We start from the raw sequence: 21,008 nt of genomic DNA on the forward strand, positions 1-21,008 counted from the left end.
ATTGGGGGGTCTCCCAAGTAATAACTAGTAAACGCTAAGCAAACAGCTGTGAGCTAATATAAATAGCCTTGGAACCTTTATGGTTATTGGCCCCTTCACAAAATATTAACATCAACACCCAAGCCGTCGACCTTCCCTCAGCTGGTTATGAAAATTATAATGGGCTCCAGGCCGTTTTTTTCTGTTTATTTTTTTAATTTATTGAAAAGTATAGTAAAATACACATTCAAGTTAACTAAAAAAACACACACAGGTCCAGAAAAACGATTTCTTTGGCCTATAAATGGCAACAAGATGGATGATGACAATTGTTTTTTCTCCAGACTACTAGGAAACACATACCAGTCCTGAAAAATTCTTTATTTGGCTTATTAATGGCAATGAGACAGCTGATGCCAATTATTTGTTTCTCAGACTACTAGAAAACACACAGCAGCTTTAAGGACAGTACTCCCACAGAAGAGGGGTGCAGAGTACACACAGTGGCTTAAAGGACAGTACTCTCACAGTTGGAGGGGTGCAGAGTAAACACAGCTTAAAAGACAGTACTTCCACAGGGGGGATACAGAATAAACACAGCAGCTTAAAGGAACAGTACTCCCTCAGTCGGGGGGGGTGCAGAGTACACACAGCAGCTTAAAGGACAGAACTCCCACAGGCAGTAGATGCAGAGTACTCACAGAAGCTTTTAGCACAGTACCCTTACAGGCAAGTTTGCAGCGTATACACCGGCTTCCAGCACAGTACTAACACAGTACTAGCACAGATATGAGTTGCAGAGTAAACACTGCATTTTTTTGCAGAGTGCACAGTCAGAATCTGTCCCTCACTCCAGTTGATTCCTATCCCTACACTAATGAATGAGAGCATAATTGGGGCAGCCCTCATGATCCAGCCTTTATACAAGCCGGGTCACATGCTTTGATGACCAATTACAGCCATGCCAATACTTGCCATTGCTGTGATGGCTCCAGAAGTGCCCAAAGTCTAAAAACATGTTGATTGGCTGTGCTGCCACCTTTCAGCAAGCTTTATTAGACTAGAAAACATGAACAGGAAAACACATACATATACAGTAAAAAGTCAGTGTTTGAGGTCCTGTAATGGACACTAGATGTGGGGTACGGACCCCAATCTTTCCAGTTCGGGTTCACTCCTCCCTACTTACAGCCCCATTTAGTATGAAGCTGCCCCTGAAAAGGAACTGTTTGACTAGACTTTACAAATCACTATTTTGCCCATGCAGACTTCTTAATGGCCATCTCTCCATCTGACTTTCCAGATCATAGCAAACCAAAGGTTCATTACTTCTAGGTAGTCCTTGTTACAATTCATGTGAATATTACTTTAACATGTACTACCTGCCTAAACATTGCTGAAAACCAAGCATATACCCACATGGCAATATTATTACCAAATGACAGTTCTCTTTTAGTAGTATACTGCATATGCTACACTGCAAAAAATGTTTTTCTCTGAAATGCCACCACAAATATACCCTAAAAACCTGGGGACTGAGACTAGTCAGTAGTCAGACAGGTCCTCGGTGGCATTTCCCTGCCCATTGCTCTGAATTGACAGATCTCTGTCTTTGTGTTTGTATAGGCCTCCAGTGTCTGGAACATGTTGTCCCTGGATCGGACAACAAGTATCTGCTCTTTACAGGATCTGCTGCTATCATTTGATGCTAGCACCATATACCACAGGGCACCTTTGTAGGTGTTTTGGATGTTTTAACTGGATAATACATAAGTTCTTTGGGGGCAGAACTTTAAAATGCATGATAAAAGCACACCCCTGTATTTCGTTAAAAAAAGCTACTGGTTCGTTTTATATCTACATTTTACAGATCTCTGTTGTAAGCGCTAATATACAACTTATAAATTGTTTGGGAAAACAAATGCTACTGTTTACTGTGTCTACTCCCTACCTGCACTTGTAATATGAATAATCACAAACTGTCTATTTTTTCAGTGCTCGAGTCAAGCAAATTGGAATCTATGGGAAACTCAAGCATTTTAACCGCACCCCCCCCCCCCCCCGACGGTCTTTAGAGGAACTAGAAATTGCAGAAATCGATGGGAACAGTGCCCAAATGACATGGGACCATACTGGGAAAGAGCCCTGGAAGCATTTCTGACTCCCAGGTCACTGCTGTGAACAATGTTGTCAGATTCTTATGCCACTTTTACAGGTGGCGCTATAGAGTTAAGTCCTCTTTTTCTCAGATGAGGCAATTTGCATATTTAATTTCCCAGAGGAGCATTGTATGGCAAATAAGCCTCCTTACCTTGACAAGCCAGAGATGGTATGTCACTCTCCATAAGGAGAAACGATACCCCTTAGACCCCAGTCCAGAGCCTCTCACCTAGCCAAATCAGTTCTCATGCTTCGCACTGACGAGGGCCAACAGCCCGAAACACCGTGTCTGCGAATTGAGATACTGATTTGGCTTTTATCCTAAGTCATATTGCACAACTCGTTAGAGGGTTGATTGTGACTTGTAGGATTGCTACTTCCAACAGGTGGCGCTATAGAGTTAAGTCCTCTTTTTCTCAGAAGAGCATTGTACGGCAAATAAGCCTCCTTACCTTGACAAGCCAGAGATGGTATGTCACTCTCCATAAGGAGAAACGATACCCCTTAGACCCCAGTCCAGAGCCTCTCCCCTAGCCAAATCAGTTCTCATGCTTCGCACTGACGAGGGCCAACTGCCTGAAACACCGTGTCTGCGAATTGAGATACTGATTTGGCTTTTATCTTAAGTCATATTGCACGACTCGTTAGAGGGTTGATTGTGACTTGTAGGATTGCTACTTCCAACAGGTGGCGCTATAGAGTTAAGTCCTCTTTTTCTCAGAAGAGACGATTTGCATATTTAATTTCACAGAGGAGCATTGTACGGCAAATAAGCCTCCTTACCTTGACAAGCCAGAGATGGTATGTCACTCTCCATAAGGAGAAATGATACCCCTTAAACCCCAGTCCAGAGCCTCTCACCTAGCCAAATCAGTTCTCATGCTTCGCATTGACGAGGGCCAACAGCCCGAAACACCATGTCTGCGAATTGAGATACTGATTTGGCTTTTATCCTAATTCATATTGCACGACTCGTTAGAGGGTTGATTGTGACTTGTAGGATCGCTACTTCCAACAGGTGGCGCTATAGAGTTAAGTCCTCTTTTTCTCAGAAGAGGCAATTTGCACAACAAAGACAAATGCATTCACTGGGAAATGTCATCCTTAGTTGGCCATGTGGTATGTGACATCATTAGAAACATCCTGTTTCATTTATGAAGGAGGGACTTTGAAAGTCACAAAGCCTATTTTTATAGGGTCATCAGGTGGCCTTTACTATTCTTAACCCCTTAACCCCCAGGGTTGGTTTGCACGTTAATGACCGGGCCAATATTTACAATTCTGACCACTGCCCCTTTATGAGGTTAAAACTCTGGAACGCTTCAATGAAGCCTGATGATTCTGACACTGTTTTCTCGTGACATATTGTACTTCATGATAGTGGTAAAATTACTTTGATATTACTTGCATTTATTTGTGAAAAAAAATGGAAATTTGGCGAAAATTTTGAAAATTTAGCAATTTTCAATATTTGAATTTTTATGCCCTTAAATCACAGAGATATGTCACACAAAATACTTAATAAATAACATTTCCCACATGTCTACTTTACATCAGCACAATTTTGGAACAAACATTTTTTTTGTTAGGGAGTTATAAGGGTTAAAAATTGACCTGCAATTTTCTCATTTTTACAACACCATTATTTTTAGGGACCACATCACATTTGATGTCACTTTGAGGGGTCTATGTGATAGAAAATAACCAAGTGTGACACTGTAGCGCCCCCACTGCCGCAGGGCCGAGGGGTACCCGGTAATGGGCCTCTGAGTCTCTGCTCTGGGGTTGTCACGGTGGCTAGACCCGGTCCGTGACCCTGCTGAGGGGCATACAAATAATAGATGTGGATGATGGTGGTGGTGCGGTGCAGTAAATAACGAGGACACCAGGTTGCAGTCTCTTTACCTCTTTACTGAAGGCTTCTGAGTCCTCAATCCGGAATATGGCTAACAGGGCTGCGCAAGTCCGGCCGGTCCGATGGCACCTCCAGAGTTCCCTTTGCAGGTGGAAATCTGTGCCTACCTTCCTGCGCTTGTGTTGTGGTCCTCCCCTGCTGTGCTTACGGGATAGTACCCCTCAACTGCGGTGTCTGTTTCTCGTGTTCCCTCACAACTCGTTCCTGATGTTCTCCCTCTACGTCCCCCTGATCTTACGGTTAGGACGCACCCGTATGACGGGGAGGCTCGGAGCTCTTCCGGGACTCCAGCGTCGCCCCACTCCTGTTGTTACCCCCCTGTGTCTTCCTGGGTCTGGGTGAGACAGCCCGCCTGTAACTGACTGTCCTGCCGTAGGTTTGAAGTTTGGCTTGGAGCTCTATACTTCCTCGGCGTTCCGGCCACCGGTTATGCGCCTCAATAGGATGTTGCCTCGTCTTACAGCACGACTCCTACTGGTATTCTCCTTGTGCGTTGATCTCGTTTCTCACTCAGCACAATAAATCTCGCTTCTTATCCTTTCTTGGGGTACCGCCGCTATATCGTGCAGGCGCGGTCCCGTAACGTTCTCTCTGTTTGCTAGGCCTCTGTCAGGATCCCACCCCTGACAGGGACCCCTCCGAATCTTCCCCTACAACACCCTCTGCCACAAGGTGTTGCCTGGTTCCAACCCAGTCAGCTTTCTGTTCTAACTTCCTGCCTAACCCCCAGTTTTACCAGATTGTGAGGAGTGGCCTAATAAATAGAACCCTTAGCTCCCCCTGGAGGCCCAACTGTGAAATGTATTGGTGTCTGTGATACCTGGTCAGATGAACTCCTTCAGTGCCATCAGACGTACCATAGCCCCCCTTAGTGGCGAAGCTACAGTACTGCAACGACCAGGACTCTGGGGCGCTGCACTCCCCCCCGGTTAAATCCAGTACTCCTGGACTGGGAAGAAAACAACAATACATGTCAGCAAAAAGACATACAATTTTGAAAATGCAAGTACAAGTAAACTTTTTAACAGAGCTTCCCTTTATGGGAGGTGAGGACACTTGAACGTTACAAACATAGTTAAATACTTTAAATAACATACTATAAATAACTTTTCTTACCCAACCGGGTATTCTACTGAGTGCAAATTCTGAACAATAGTTTAACATTGCCTTTAAGGACGTACTCGCTAAATCCACTAAAGACCTTCTTATAATCACATTATAAGTCTAATCAACTTTTATGCATTCTCCTACTTTACGTCTGCAGGACCGCCTGTCCTAACTGCTCCAGACCTACTGCCTCTCCTTTCTATACAGGACCGCCCCTTTCCGCCCAGGCCTACTGTCCTTCCACTACTATACACAGTATAGAACATATCATTTTTCTTTCAGTTCGAGATCACTGAGCCATCTCTGTATGGCTCCTAGGAGGACTCACTAACTAACCCCGTACGGGTTCACTTTCTGTCCTCATTCTTCTATCAACATCATTAAACATTTCTTACAATCAACTAGTTAGTTACATTCAACTTTCACATATCAACATTATTACTTTTTCTTTTAGAGCATCATCATTCTCTAAGTACTATCAATGAACATCCCCTTTAAGAGGGGACCAAGTCTCTCTGAGGTAGTGCAACTCCTCAAGCTGCAAGTCTGTTCGCAATAAGGACTCCGGTAATGTTTTCAAAAACAGTATCTTCACAAAGTGTCCTTTCTTTATGTAAAACCAGTAGAGAGCACCTTTAAGAAGGTTCAAACTATTTACAATGAGTTTGCAATCATGCAGTGTTCATGATCCAGCAGTTCTTTTCCAAATAGGGGGTTAAAAGGAGCAGAAAGGGAAAACAAAAACAAAAATAAAAAGCAATAGGGATCCCGGGTAAACAAAGGGATCCCTTTAAGAATAACCCTAGTCGGGTTTAAAGCAGCAAGAAGCAGGGAAACAAACAGTTAACTATTTACATATCCATGGCATCGAGGTTTACTCTCGCTCTGGCGGCCGTAGCTCCGCATAGACCTCGCTCGGCAAGGTGATCGGCGAGATCGGGGCCTTTAAGAAGTGCTCCATACCCGTGGCCTGATCCCAGGGTGTAAGGCGCCGGAGTCTATAGGTCCCAGGGAGAGGGGGTACCGCAACGGGGCCTATCAGCAAGTCCTCTGCTGGCGAGGCAGGGTCGTTCTTCATACCTGCTTCAGATGCGGTCCCTCCGGTGCCGATCTGCTCCGTCTCCGCTGGGGTCTGGAACGCTAGCTGCAGGGCCTTGCGCTGCGGCGTTGTCATCTCAGTTTGCAGCACCTCGCTTTCCGGTAGGGCCTTGCTTTCTGGCTTCGGAACGCTGGAACTTCTTTCTTGCTCCGGACCAGACGAGGCTGCCGACAGATGTCTGGTGAGGCTTCCGATGATGGTCTTCTTCCACCCGGCCTCAGTGTTCAGCTGCATCTGCAGGAGTTGGTGGATCAGCTCGTCCGCTCCGGTCTGCAGGAGGTCACCATCAACTGTGGAGGTCTGGCCGCGGTGCTTCTCCGGGTAGCTGGGGGAGTCCTCGGCTCCGACCCCACGCTCCGGCTCCGGGCGGCTGGCCATGGCGTCCTCCATGTCGCTGACTTCTTCTTCCTGGTCCTTTTCCCACTCTCTCCTTCGTGGGCGGTTTTGTTTTCTCTGTCTCCGCCCACCATTGAGAATCAGGAGGCGGATCTCGGCTGCTGACGGACACGTCCTCACGGTGCAGAAATATTTAGACTGGGCGGCCATTATCTTTCGCGCTCTTCAGCTGGTCCACGCCCACTCCACGCCCCTCTTCTTCTCCTGCGCTCTCCTCAGCGCTGTAATGGCGGCGGTTTCGGCGGGAACCTTTTGGCGGCAAGTGGCAATACACAGTCTTTGCAATAAGTCACAGTCCAAGTATAATAAATGACTGTTCCAAAGCACACATGACCTGATTCTTCAGGCTTAAGTAGATCCTGTTCGTGACGCCAAAAATGTAGCGCCCCCACTGCCGCAGGGCCGAGGGGTACCCGGTACTGGGCCTCTGAGTCTCTGCTCTGGGGTTGTCACGGTGGCTAGACCCGGTCCGTGACCCTGCTGAGGGGCGTACAAATAATAGATGTGGATGATGGTGGTGGTGCGGTGCAGTAAATAACGAGGACACCAGGTTGCAGTCTCTTTACCTCTTTACTGAAGGCTTCTGAGTCCTCAATCCGGAATACGGCTAACAGGGCTGCGCAAGTCCGGCTGGTCCGATGGCACCTCCAGAGTTCCCTTTGCAGGTGGAAATCTGTGCCTACCTTCCTGCGCTTGTGTTGTGGTCCTCCCCTGCTGTGCTTACGGGATAGTACCCCACAACTGCTGTGTCTGTTTCTCGTGTTCCCTCACAACTCGTTCCTGATGTTCTCCCTCTACGTCCCCCTGATCTTACGGTTAGGACGCACCCGTATGACGGGGAGGCTCGGAGCTCTTCTGGGACTCCAGCGTCGCCCCACTCCTGTTGTTACCCCCCTGTGTCTTCCTGGGTCTGGGTGAGACAACCCGCCTGTAACTGACTGTCCTGCCATAGGTTTGAAGTTTGGCTTGGAGCTCTATACTTCCTCGGCGTTCCGGCCACCGGTTATGCGCCTCAATAGGATGTTGCCTCGTCTTACAGCACGACTCCTACTGGTATTCTCCTTGTGCGTTGATCTCGTTTCTCACTCAGCACAATAAATCTCGCTTCTTATCCTTTCTTGGGGTACTGCCGCTATATCGTGCAGGCGCGGTCCCGTAACGTTCTCTCTGTTTGCTAGGCCTCTGTCAGGATCCCACCCCTGACAGGGACCCCTCCGAATCTTCCCCTACAACACCCTCTGCCACAAGGTGTTGCCTGGTTCTAACCCAGTCAGCTTTCTGTTCTAACTTCCTGCCTAACCCCCAGTTTTACCAGATTGTGAGGAGTGGCCTAATAAATAGAACCCTTAGCTCCCCCTGGAGGCCCAACTGTGAAATGTATTGGTGTCTGTGATACCTGGTCAGATGAACTCCTTCAGTGCCATCAGACGTACCATAGCCCCCCTTAGTGGCGAAGCTACAGTACTGCAACGACCAGGACTCTGGGGCGCTGCAACACCATTCTAAAAACTTCACCCCTCAAGGTGCTCAAAACCACATTCAAGAAGTTTATTAACCCTTCAGGTGTTTCACAGTAATTTTTGGAATGTTTTAAAAAAAATGAACATTTAACTTTTTTTCGCAAAAAATTAACTTCAGCTCCAATTTGTTTTATTTTACCAAGGTTAACATGAGAAATTGGACCCCAAAAGTTGTTGTACAATTTGTCCTGAATTCCCCAATACCCCATATGTTTGGGTGCATGGCAGAGTTTGGAAGGGAATGAGCGCCGTTTGACTTTTCAATGCAAAATTGACTGAAATTGAGATTGGATGCCATGTCATGTTTGGAGAGTCCCTGATGTGCCTAAACATTGAAATCCCCCACAAGTGACACCATTTTGGAAATAAGACCCCCTAAGGAACTTATCTAGATGTGTAGTGAGCACTTTGACCCACCAAGTGCTTCATAGAAGTTTATAATGTAGAGCCGTAAAAAATAAAAAATCATATTTTTTCACAAAAATGAATTTTTTGCCCCCAATTTTTTATTTTCCCAAGGGTACCAGATGAAACTGGACCCCAAAAGTTGGTCTGCAATTTGTCCTGAGTACACTGATACCCTACTTGTGGGGGTAAACCACTGTTTGGGCGCATGGCAGAGCTCAGAAGGGAAGGAGCGCCGTTTGACTTTTCAATGCAAAATTGACTGGAAGTGAGATGGGACGCCATGTTGCATTTGGAGAGCCCCTGATGTGCCTAAACTTTGAAACCCTCCCAAGTGACACCAATTTGGAAAGTAGACCTGCTAAGGAACTTATCCAGATGTGTGGTGAGAACTTTGACCCACCAAGTGCTTCACAGAAGTTTATAATGTAGAGCCGTAAAAAATAAAAAATCATATTTTTTCACAAAAATTAATTTTTCGCCCCCAATTTTTTATTTTCAAAAGGGTACCAGAAGAAATTGGACCCCAAAAGTTGCTGTGCAATTTGTCCTGAGTGTTCTGTTACCCCACATGTGGGGGTAAACCACTGTTTGGGTGCATGGCAGAGCTCGGAAGGGAAGGAGCGCCATTTGATTTTTCAATGCAAAATTGATTGGAATTGAGATGGGACGCCATGTCACATTTGGAGAGCCCCTGATGTGCTTAAACATTGAAACCCCCCACAAGTGACACTATTTTGGAAAGTAGACCCGCTAAGGAACTTATCTAGATGTGTTGTGAGAACTGTAAACCCCCAAGTGTTTGACTACAGTTTATAACGCAGAGACGTGAAAATAATAAAAAAAAAATTTCCACAAAAATTATATTTTCGCCCCAGTTTTGTATTTTCTCAAAGGTAATAGGAGAAATTGGAGCCCAAAAGTTGTTGTCCAATTTGTCCTGAGTGTGCTTATACCACATATGTGGGGGGGAACCACTGTTTGGGCACATGGCAGAGCTCGGAAAGGAAGGAGCGCCGTTTGGAATACCGACTTAGATGGATTGGTCTGCAGGCATCACGTTGCATTTGCAGAGCCCCTGATGTACTTAAACAGTAGAAACCCCCCACAAGTGACCCCATATTGGAAACTAGACTCCCCACGGAATTTATCTAGATGTGTTGTCAGAACTTTGACCCCCAAGTGTTTCACTACAGTTTATAACGCAGAGCCGTGAAAATAAAAAATATTTTTTTTCCACATAAATTATTTTTAACCCCAGTTTTGTATTTTCCCAAGGGTAACAGGAGAAATTGGACTACAAAAGTTGTTGTCCAATTTGTCCTGAGTACACTAATACCTCATATGTGGAGGAGAACCACCATTTGGATGCATGGCAGAGCTCGGAAGGGAAGGAGCGCCGTTTGGAATGCAGACTTAGATGCATTGGTCTGCAGGCGTCACGTTGTATTTGCAGAGCCCCTGTTGTACCTAAACAGTAGAAACCCCCCACAAGTGACCCCATATTGGAAACTAGACCCCCAAGGAACATATCTAGATGTGTTGTGAGAACTTTGAACCCCCAAGTGTTTCACTACAGTTTATTATGCAGAGCTGTGAAAATAAAAAATCTTTATTTTTCCACAAAATTATTTTTTAGCCCCCAGTTTTGTATTTTCCCGAGGGTAACAGGAGAAATTGGACCTCAAAAGTTGTTGTCCAATTTGTCCTGAGTACGCTGATACCCCATATGTTGGGGTAAACTCCTGTTTGGGCACACGGGAGAGCTCGGAAGGGAAGGAGCACTGTTTTACTTTTTCAAAGAAGAATTGGCTGGAATTGAGATTGGATGCCATGTCGCATTTGGAGAGCCCCTGATGTGCCTAAACAGTGGAAACCTCCAAATTCTAACAGAAACCCTAACCCAAACACACCCCTAACCCTAATCCCAACCCTAACCATAGCCCTAACCACACCCCTAACCCAAACATGCCCCTAGCCCTAATCCCAACCACACCTCTAACCCCAACACACCCCTAACCCCAAGAGGAGGACACAGGAGTATATATAGGTTAAAAAATTAGTGATATTTTATTTCACTTACAAGGTATCAATAAATTGTGCAAATAAATACATACAAAAGATTAAGGTGCATAAGGATAGTTACAAAGTATGGACATCCCCCGGTGTGCATAGCCCATAATAACCGTGCAAGTAATGGCAGTGAGCTGCTATAATCAATAATCGTGACTACCAGATATACCAAGTATATGGGCACCCCTAACTCCAACACACCCCTAACCCTAATCCCAACCCTAACCACACCCCTAACTCCAATACACTCCCAACCCTAATCCCAACCATAACCCTAACAACCACACCTCTAACCCTAATCCCAACCATAATTCCAACCGTAAATGTAATCCAAACTCTAACTTTAGCCCCAACCCTAACCCTAACTTTAGCCCAAACCCTAACCCTAACATTAGCCCCAACCCTAACCCTAACTTTAGCCCCAACCCTAACCCTAACTGTAGCCCCAACCCTAACTTTAGCCCTAACCTTAACCCTAACTTTAACCACAACCCTAACCCTAACTGTAGCCTCAACCCTAACTTTAGCCCCAACCCTAGACCTAACTTTAGCCCCAACCCTAACCCTAACTTTAGTCCCAACCCTAACCCTAACTTTAGCCCCAACCCTAACCCTAACTTTAGCCCCAACCCTAACCCTAACTTTAGCTCCAACCCTAACCCTAACTGTAGCCCAAACCCTAACTTTAGCCCTAACCTTAACTTTAGCCTTAATCCTAACCCTAACCCTAACCCTAATGGGAAAATGGAAATAAATACATTTTTTAAAATTGAAATATTTTCCCTAACTTAGGGGGTGATGAAGGGGGGTTTGATTTACTTTTATAGCCGTTTTTTTAGCGGATTTTTATGATTTGCAGCCGTCACACACTAAAACACGCTTTTTATTGCAAAAAATAGTTTTTGCGTCTCCACATTTTCCATATATTGGTCCACAGAGTCATATTAGGTCTTGTTTTTTGTGGGATGAGTTGATGTTTTTATTGGTACCATTTTCGGGCACATGACATTTTTTTATCGCTTTTTATTCCGATTTTTGTGAGGCAGAATGACCAAAAACCATGTTTTTTATTTAGATAAAGAAATGTATTTATTGGAGCAATAATTTTATTTTTTCGTTATTTAGGATTCTTTTTTTTTTTACACATGTAATTTTTTTTTCATCTGTTTTACATTGCCCCAGGGGGGCGCATCACTGTATAGTGACAGATCGCTGATCTGACACTTTGCAGTGCACTGTGTCAGATCAGTGATCTGACAGGCACTGCAGGGAGGCTTCCAGGCGCCTGCTCTTAGCAGGCGCTTGAAAGCCACCTCCCTGCAGGACCCGGAAGGCCCTCCGCAGCCATGTTTGATCCGGGGCCTGAAGGGAGGAGGAGGTAGGAGACCCTCGGAGCAACGCGATCACATCGCGTTGCTCTCAGGGTCTCAGGGAAGCACACAGGGAGCCCCGGAATGCTGCAATCATCTTTGATCGCAGTGTGCAGGGGTTAATGTGCCGGGAGCAGTCCATGCCGGATGTCAGCTGTAATAATCAGCTGACACCCGGTGGCGATCGGGCACGCTCCCCCCATGAGCACGGCTGATCGAACATGACGTACTATCCCATCACTGGGAATTAATCCCAGGTCACCTCGACGGGATAGTATGTCATATGGGATTAAGGGGTTAAAGGTCCAGCAGTTGGTCCTCATTATTCTTAGAGAGTCATCAACCGGCTATGCTTTATTGTTTCCATTATTAAACAGTGGGTCTCCTATACTATTATTGCCTATGCAGTGAGTGGCAGGGCAGCTAAAATTTATGGCACACCCCAATAACTCTTTGAAGAGACATACAGGAGGGTCACCTGAAAGCAATGTTCCCATTATTAGGAAATTGGTACTCCCATACTCTTTAACTATGCATTGAATGCAAGACCTGTCCTGCACCAAATTTAGACTTACCCCAATACCCCTTTGAAAAGACGTACAGGAGGGCCACCTGAAAGCAATGTTCCCATTATTAGGAAGTTGGTACTCCCATTCTGTTTGCCTATGCATAGAATGCAACACCTGCCCCAAATTTAGATGCACCCCTATAACCCTTTGAAGAGACATACAGGAGAGACTCCTGAAAGCAATGTTCCCATTAGTAGGATGTTGGTATTCCAATACTGTTAGCCTATGCATTGAATGCAAGGCCTGCCCTGTACCAAATTAAGGCTGAAGAATCGGTAGCAGAGAATTGCAGTGTTGAGGCTGAAGAACCTGCAGTAGAGCAATGCAGTGTGGAGGCTGAAGATCCGGCAGAGGAAAATTGCAGTGTTGAGGCTGAAGAACCTGCAATGGAGAATTGCAGTGTTGAGGCTGAAGAACTGTCAGTGTAAAATTTCAGTGTTTAGGCTGAAGAACCTGCAGTGGAGAAATACAGTGTTGAGGCTGAAGAACCGGCAGTGAATTGCAGTGTTGAGGCTGAGGAACTGGCAGTGGAGATTTGCAATGTTGAGGCTGAAGAACCAGCAGTGGATATTTTTAGTGCTAAGGCTCAAGAACCGGCAGTGCAAGATTGCAGTGTTGAAGCTGAAGAACCTGCAGTGAATTGCAGTGCTGAGGCTGAAGAACCAGCAGTGGAAAATTGCATTGTCGAGGCTGAAGAACCTGCAGTGGAGAATTCTAGTGTTGAGGCTGAAGAACCTGCAGTGAATTGCATGTTGAGGCTGAAGAATTGGCAGTGGAGAATTGAAGTGTTGAGGCTGAAGGACCTGCAGTGGAGAATTGCAGTGTTGAGGCTGAAGAACCAGCAGTAGAGAATTGCAGTGTTGAGGGTGAAGAACCGGCAGTGTAAAATTGCAATGTTGAAGCTGAAGAACCTGCAGTGAATTGCAGTGTTTAGGCTGAAGAACCGGCAGTGGAGAATTGAAGTGTTGAGGCTGCAGAACCTGTACTGGAGTATTGCAGTGTTGAGGCTGAAGAACCTGCAGAGAAGAATTTCAATGTTGAAGCTAAATAAACTGCTGTGGAAAATTTCATTGTTGAACCTGAACAATGTGCAGTGGAGAACTGCATTATTGAGCCTCAAGAATCTACAATGGAGAATTGCAATGTAGTTGGCTTCCTGACGGTGTTTTACAGGGTCGCCGAGAGGGAGAAACTGCTACCAGAGCAGTGGGCACAGGTACTGGCACCATACTTGACAGGGGAACCCCAGAAAGATTACTATGATTTAGCTTTGCAGGACGCTAAAGAGTATGGCAAGCTAAAAACAGAGATTCTTGCATTCTTGGGGGTAACAATGACTCTCAGGGTTCACTGTTGGGCGTATCACTGGGATGAACCACTGCACTCCCAAATGTTTCACCTGTTGCACCTAGTCCAGAAGTGGCTGCAGCCAAAATCCACTAAGCCTACGCAGATGGTAGAACGCATGGTGATGGACCGGTTTGTAAACTCCCTGCCAAGGCCCATACAGACTTGGGTTGCCCAGGGTGATCACCAGAATGCCAATGAACTAGTCGGACTGGTCGAGACATACAAGGGGATGGAATGTTCTGTGGGAAAGCAGCCCACTCCATACGGGGGGTCCCAACAGGGGGTGGAGACCCAAAAGGGTTTGGGGCACAAATACTGTTTGGCTATGCAGTAAATGAAAGAGCTGCCAAAAATTTGGGTGCACCCCAATACCCCTTGGAAGAGACATGGAGTGGATGAGGATATCGTAAAACAATTTTCCCATTATTAGGAAGAGGGTCTCCCATACTATTTGCCTATGCAGTGAATGCAATGGCTGCCAAAAATTTGGATGCACCACAATACTCCTTTGATGAGACGTACAGGTGGGTCTAATGAAAACAATGTTACCATTCTTAGGAAGTGGGACTCCCATAGTGTTTGCATTTGCAGTGAATGCAAGGGCTGCCAAAAATTTGGGAACACCCCAATTCCGCTTTGACGAGACGTGGAGGAGGGCCTTATAAAAAATGATCCCATTAGAAAGGAGCGGGTCTCCTATACTTGTAACGCCCATGCACGAAGTATATGGGCTGGCAAACATTTACCCCTGAGGGATATACATGAACATAATGTATAACCATTGTGGGGGGTACAGGAAACATAAACACCCTTTAAAAAAATTATGTGGATGTTGCATCACGGACCACGGACACCCTGGTGATCTGGTGGTGTAGCATGAGGATGAGGAGAAGGAGGAGGACAACAGCAAATGGCCCAAATCAGAAAGTGTATACCCATGTGTAGGTATGAATAGGTGCATTGGAATAGACCTCCCCCAAAAAGTTGATGTTATGCTGCTATCATTCTGTGGTGTTGAGAAGTCTGGTCTAATCCAGTCCTTGTTTATTTTTATAAGAATCAGCCTGTCAGCATTTCCAATTGTCAGGTGGATGTGCTTATCAGTTATAATTCCACCAGCGGCACTAAAAACCCACTCTGACAAAACGCTAGCGACAGGGCTGGCCAGGACCTCCAAGATGTAGAGAGTCAGATCAAGCCATGTGTCCAGCTTGGATACCCAAAAAATATAAGGTACAGAGGAATCACAGAGGACGTTGGTACGGTCAGCAAGGTACTCCCTCAGCATCTTCCAAAACTTTGCACTCCTTGTGAGAGTATCCCACGCCTCAGGGCCAGTGCATGGAAGGGTCTGAAAAACTCACCCAGAACTTTGCCAGCATTCCCCTGCCCTTGGTGGATTGGAGTTGTGTTTCTTTCACCTGTACTCCTTGGTTGTACAATGAACTGTGACCTCTGCGCCAATGTTTTCAGATGGGAATTTTTTTAAAACAATTCTGCAACAAGTGCCCTCTGGTACTGCCCCATTTTAGTAGACCTGTCTGCCTCTGGAATAAGAGATATATAATGTTCTCCTTGTAGCGTGGGTCTAGAAGTGTCACCAACTAGTATTGACTGTCACCCAAAATTTTGAGAACACGAGGGTAATGGGAAAGGCAGCGTAACATAAACTCAGCCATGTGTGCCAGACTGCTAACAGGCAAGACTTCTGTGTCCTCACCAAAAGGATGACTGACCATGCTCTCCTCCTCCTCCTCCCTGTCCTCAGGCCATGCACGCTGAACAGTGGGATGACAGTTGTGCTTGTAGTACCGTCTATAGCACATGAAAGTAGCTCCTGTTCTTCCTCCTCTTCTTCATTGTCACCCAATCAACATTGGGATGAGATGAGGCTGGACTGTGTGTAATCACCCTGTATTGCTCCTTGCTCTATCTAATCATGCGCCGACTGCAATGCATCCTTTTTGATTGTGAGCAGAGAGTGTTTCTGAACACACAGAAGTGAGATGGTTAATTATGGCATCATCGCCACTCACTATCTTGGTGGAGTCCTCAAAGTTTTTGAGGATCGTACAAATGTCTGACATCCATGTCCACACCTGAGGTCTTATGTGTGGTGTCTGAACTGAATACCAACAGTCTTGTTGATGCTGGTAGTCAAAAACTTCCCTCTACTTCTCACAAATACTTTCCAACATCTGCAGTGTAGAGTTCCAACATTTGGGGACAACACACACCAGTCTGTGAGCCGGAAGTTGCAAACACTGCTGAAGCATGGCACAGGCGGCAGAAGCTGTAGCTGACTTTCTAAAATGGGCACACAGATGGCATATTTTGACAAGCAGATCCGGCAGCTCTGGTTAGGTTTTGAGAAACCACAGAACCACGAGGTTAAGCACTTGGGCCAGGCATGGTTCGTGTGTGAGCTTGCCTCACTTCAGAGCTGCCACCAGGTTCTGGCCAATGTCACACACATCCATGCCTGGCTGTAGGTTTAGCGGTGTCTGCCACAGATCTGCCTGCTCTTTCAGAGCTGTCCATAACTATTCTGCATTGTGCAGTTTGTCACCTAAGCATATTAGTATTCAGTACAGCCTGTTGCCGCTTAGCTGAGGCAGTGCTGCAGTGCTTCCAGCTTATGACTGATGTGGTCATTTCGGAGATAGAGGCTGAAGAGGAGGACAAGGAGGAGGAGGTGCAGGAGCAGTAGACTGTGGGGGCAACCTTGATTGACGTAGACCCGCAATCCTCGCCGTAAGGTAGGATGTGTTCCATCCCAAGGTCTGAGTGGGTACCGGCTTCCACTATGTTAACCCAGTGTGCCATCAGCGAGATGTAGCATCCCTGGCCACAAGCACTTTTCTATGTGTGCATGGTTAGGTGGACTTTCCCAGTAACTGCATTGTTGAGGGCACGTTTAATGTTGTGGGACACATGCTTGTGTAATGCTGGGACGGCACCTCGGGAGAAATAGTGGTGGCTGGGGACTGAGTGCCGAGGTACAGCCACCAACAGCAGGTTGAGGAGAGCTTCTGTCTCCATGAGCCTAAAACGCAACATTTTGAGCGCATGCAGTTGCGAAATGTATGAATTTAGTAGTGTGGCCTGTGGGGCATTGGCTACGTATTTGTCTTGTGTTCCAAGGACTGGGGTATGGACAACTGAGCGCTGCACTGGGAAAAGTATGTGGACGTGATTGCTGATGGTGATAGTTGAGTGTGTGCAATGACAGGTGAAGGAAGGAGGCATCTTCGCATGCACCATGGACAGGGGATTGGCTTGCACGCACAACAGCAGAAGAAGCAGTGGTGTCACCTGCAGACTCTGTTCCTGGACCCTGGGGTTAAGCCCACAAAGTTGGATGCTTTGCTGTCATGTGCCTGATCATGCTGGTGGTGGTCAGGCTGGTAGTTTTGCTACCCCTGCTGATGCTGGCCTGGCAGGAGGGCAAATAGTCTTTTTGAGGTTATTGGCAGAGTCTTTAAAAAACAACCAGACTCGGGAAGACCTAACATTTGGACTGGCAACTTCCGTCGGGTTGGTGTTATGAGGAACATTTTTTTTTTCAGCAGACTGGTGTCAATAACTTGCCTAAGACACTGCAACATAATTAACATTGTTGCCTGAAGTGGCACAATTTTGACCGCACTGATATGCAATCCGTGGGGCACACAAAACACAGTTTAAAATAGCTGTTTTTTTACCGCTATAATATGGAAAGGATCAAGCTGTATTCTGCAGTGCCAACAAGCAAATGAAGCAGAAAAACGGTATTCTCTGGATTGCTTTTTAAGCAAATAATCAGGATTAAGATAAAAAACAATTATTCCTGGCCCCTGGTACCTGGGCCTATGTCTATACATATTTGTGATGGACAGCAGCAGCAGACAGAACTGGAATGGACCCTATTACTATATGCACTGCAGTGTTCACATACACTGCCTGCTTGCCTAGCACTGATATTTGTGCAGCTATTAGTACTCAGAAAGACTGTTAGTTAAGATGGATATGTGCATTATATGTGGTATACCCACACTAACTCCAAAGCAAACAAATCTCTCCCTAGCTCAGAAATAACTCTCCCTACACTGTGTGATTCTCGAGCTGACTGTGACGAGCAAAGCGGCGCCAGGTCTGATATAGACCTGATGACGCTGTGCAGCCAGCCAATCACTATAATGCCACAACCAACATGGCTGCAGCATTACAGTGTGTGGCAGACAATCCCTGCATGTTCACTGGCTCTCTAAAGAATGCCAAACATGCAGGGCAGAGACACAAGCTCCCACCGAGCAAAGTCGGAAATACTCGGCGAGGTCCGAGCATCGCGAGCACTTCGATGCTCGGGTGAGCACCGAGTAGTGGCAATTATTCTATTATTCATTACTAGTGTTTAGTGCTTACATATTACTCATGTAGTATTTTTATTACACGTTACAATACATATACATTATGTATCATTCGTTTTCTACACTTTATTATTAAAAACCTAAAGAATGAACTGTGTGGCTCATTTCCAAATAAAATATGACTTTGAGTTTTAAGATGATATCATTTTCTCAATCCATATCTGGAAAATGAATTTGCTGACAGACATACTGTTACCTCAACGAGAAGTGTAGTTTGCCAATTAAAGGTCATGGCATTCAGCGTTTCTTAGCTTAACTGGGTAATGGCAAGGACACGGCGTACACCTACAATAATGAATGATTAAGGAACGAAGTGCATTAGCTGTTGCTGATTAGTGTAAGTGAAATATGGGACTAGAAGCTTAAAAGTAAAGTAATATAGCTGTGTGTTTTAATCAGTCAAGTAATTATAAACTTCCCATGCTGTGCCTTTACTTATTAAAAAACTATATTTTGGTTAAAGGTGATTAAAGGCCAAAAGTGAAATCTATATAATCAAGTTTAAATTGACATGTTCTTAGCTACGTGCCAAAACAATGCAGGTATGCTTAGATGATAGCGTTATTATCTATGGTAATGACAATGATTGTCAAGCAATGCAATTTCTGAAAATAAAACAATCTGGAAATCTCTTCCAAGTATGCAATCACTTAACAAGAAATAAATGTGGTGATGGTGCTTTGCCATTATCACCCAAAATTGCTCAAGAAATAATGTTTTAGAGTGATGACCTGCTCAAAGATAATGTATACATATTAAATGCAATCAGCAAACATGTACTGCACACGAATAAACACAAAATAACAAAACACCCCCAAAATCATGTATTTAATTATGAATTCTATCCTGGGAAGGTCACACATGTAGAGGTAGATTTACAAAAACTAACTTTTAGACAATATATAGTGTAGAAGAAGTATGGCACTCCAATGATCTTGTGGTGCACGTCTAGGGTCCCAACCATAAGTAATCTAAAAATGCAGGAATCCCGCACAAAATGATGTGGTTAATAGTGTTGAGCGATACCGTCCGATACTTGAAAGTATCGGTATCGGATAGTATCGGCCGATACCCGAAAAGTATCGGATATCGCCGATACCGATACCCGATACCAATGCAAGTCAATGGGACACCAAGTATCGGAAGGTATCCTGATGGTTCCCAGGGTCTGAAGGAGAGGAAACTCTCCTTCAGGCCCTGGGATCCATATTACTGTGTAAAATAAAGAATTAAAATAAAAAATATTGATATACTCACCTCTCCGGAGGCCCCTGGACATCACCGCTGGTAACCGGCAGCCTTCTTTGCTTAAAATGTGCGCGTTTAGGGCCTTCCATGACGTCACGGCTTCTGATTGATCGCGTGCCGCTCATGTGACCGCCACGTGACCAATCACAAGCCGCGACATCATTCTCAGGTCCTAAATTCCTAGAATGAGGAGTTTAGGGCCTGAGAATGATGTCACGGCTTGTCATGGAAGGCCCTAAACGTGCTCATTTTAAGCAAAGAAGGCTGCCGGTTACCAGCGGTGATGTCCAGGGGCCTCCGGAGAGGTGAGTATATCAATATTTTTAATTTTAATTCTTTATTTTACACAGTACTATGGATCCGATACCGATTCCTGATACCACAAAAGTATCGGATCTCGGTATCGGAATTCCGATACCGCAAGTATCGGGTATCGGAATGCTCAACACTAGTGGTTAATTAGATACAAGAACTGTGTATAAACTAAATATTAACGTTTCAGTCTCACTGACCTTCATCAGATATACACTTTTAGCATTAATAGCTTAATCCCATGGCAGAGAAGGGAGTCTCCAGCTCCATGTCATGTTACTCTCTTTATGTAGGCTATAACAATCGTGCAGCTTAGAGAAGGTCAGCATTAGTGATAGGCGATCACTAACATGCTCGGGTGCTCGTTGCTCGGGCGAGCAAATAGTGATTCTTGGGTACTCGACCCGAGCAACGAGCTCAATGTAAGTCTATGGGAAACCCGAGTATTTTTACCGCGATCCCCCCGCGGGGGACACAGGAACATCATGGGGATCACCCCTGGAAGCATTTCTAACTCCTAGGTCACAGCTGTAAGCAATGTTGTCAGAGTTTCACGCCATTTTTACAGGTGCACCAAAAAAACACAAAAACGTAACTAAAATGCATTTTGCTAGGAAATATGTTAAGGAACATCCTTTCCATTGTAATGACTTGTATATAAGGCAAAATAAATAACCCCAGACCAAAATGTTCCTCCACGACTTTGGGTATGTTGAAATGCAACGTTTTTGACGCGTTTTTCAACTTTAACATTGCTTTCATCCAATGCAAATGCATTCACTGGGAAATGTCATTGCAACATTTAACAACCCTAGCTGGCCATGTGTTGTGTGACATATAAGGAGACACATCTTGTTTTATTTATGAAGGAGGGACTCTTATAATCACAAAGCCTATTTTTAGAGGGGTATCAGGTGGCATTAATATTCATATTAATATTGATATTGCCTATGCAGTGAGTGGCTGGGCTGTCAAGAATTACAACGCACCCCAATACCCCTTTCACGAGAGGTACAGGAAGGCCTCTTGAAAAAAGTTGCATTGAATGCAAATCCTGACCTGTTTTCAAGTCATATGCACCCCGATAAACCTTTGT

Source organism: Ranitomeya variabilis, chromosome 3, assembly GCF_051348905.1.
Source record: "Ranitomeya variabilis isolate aRanVar5 chromosome 3, aRanVar5.hap1, whole genome shotgun sequence".
In the NCBI taxonomy this organism is placed as follows: Eukaryota; Metazoa; Chordata; class Amphibia; order Anura; family Dendrobatidae; genus Ranitomeya; species Ranitomeya variabilis.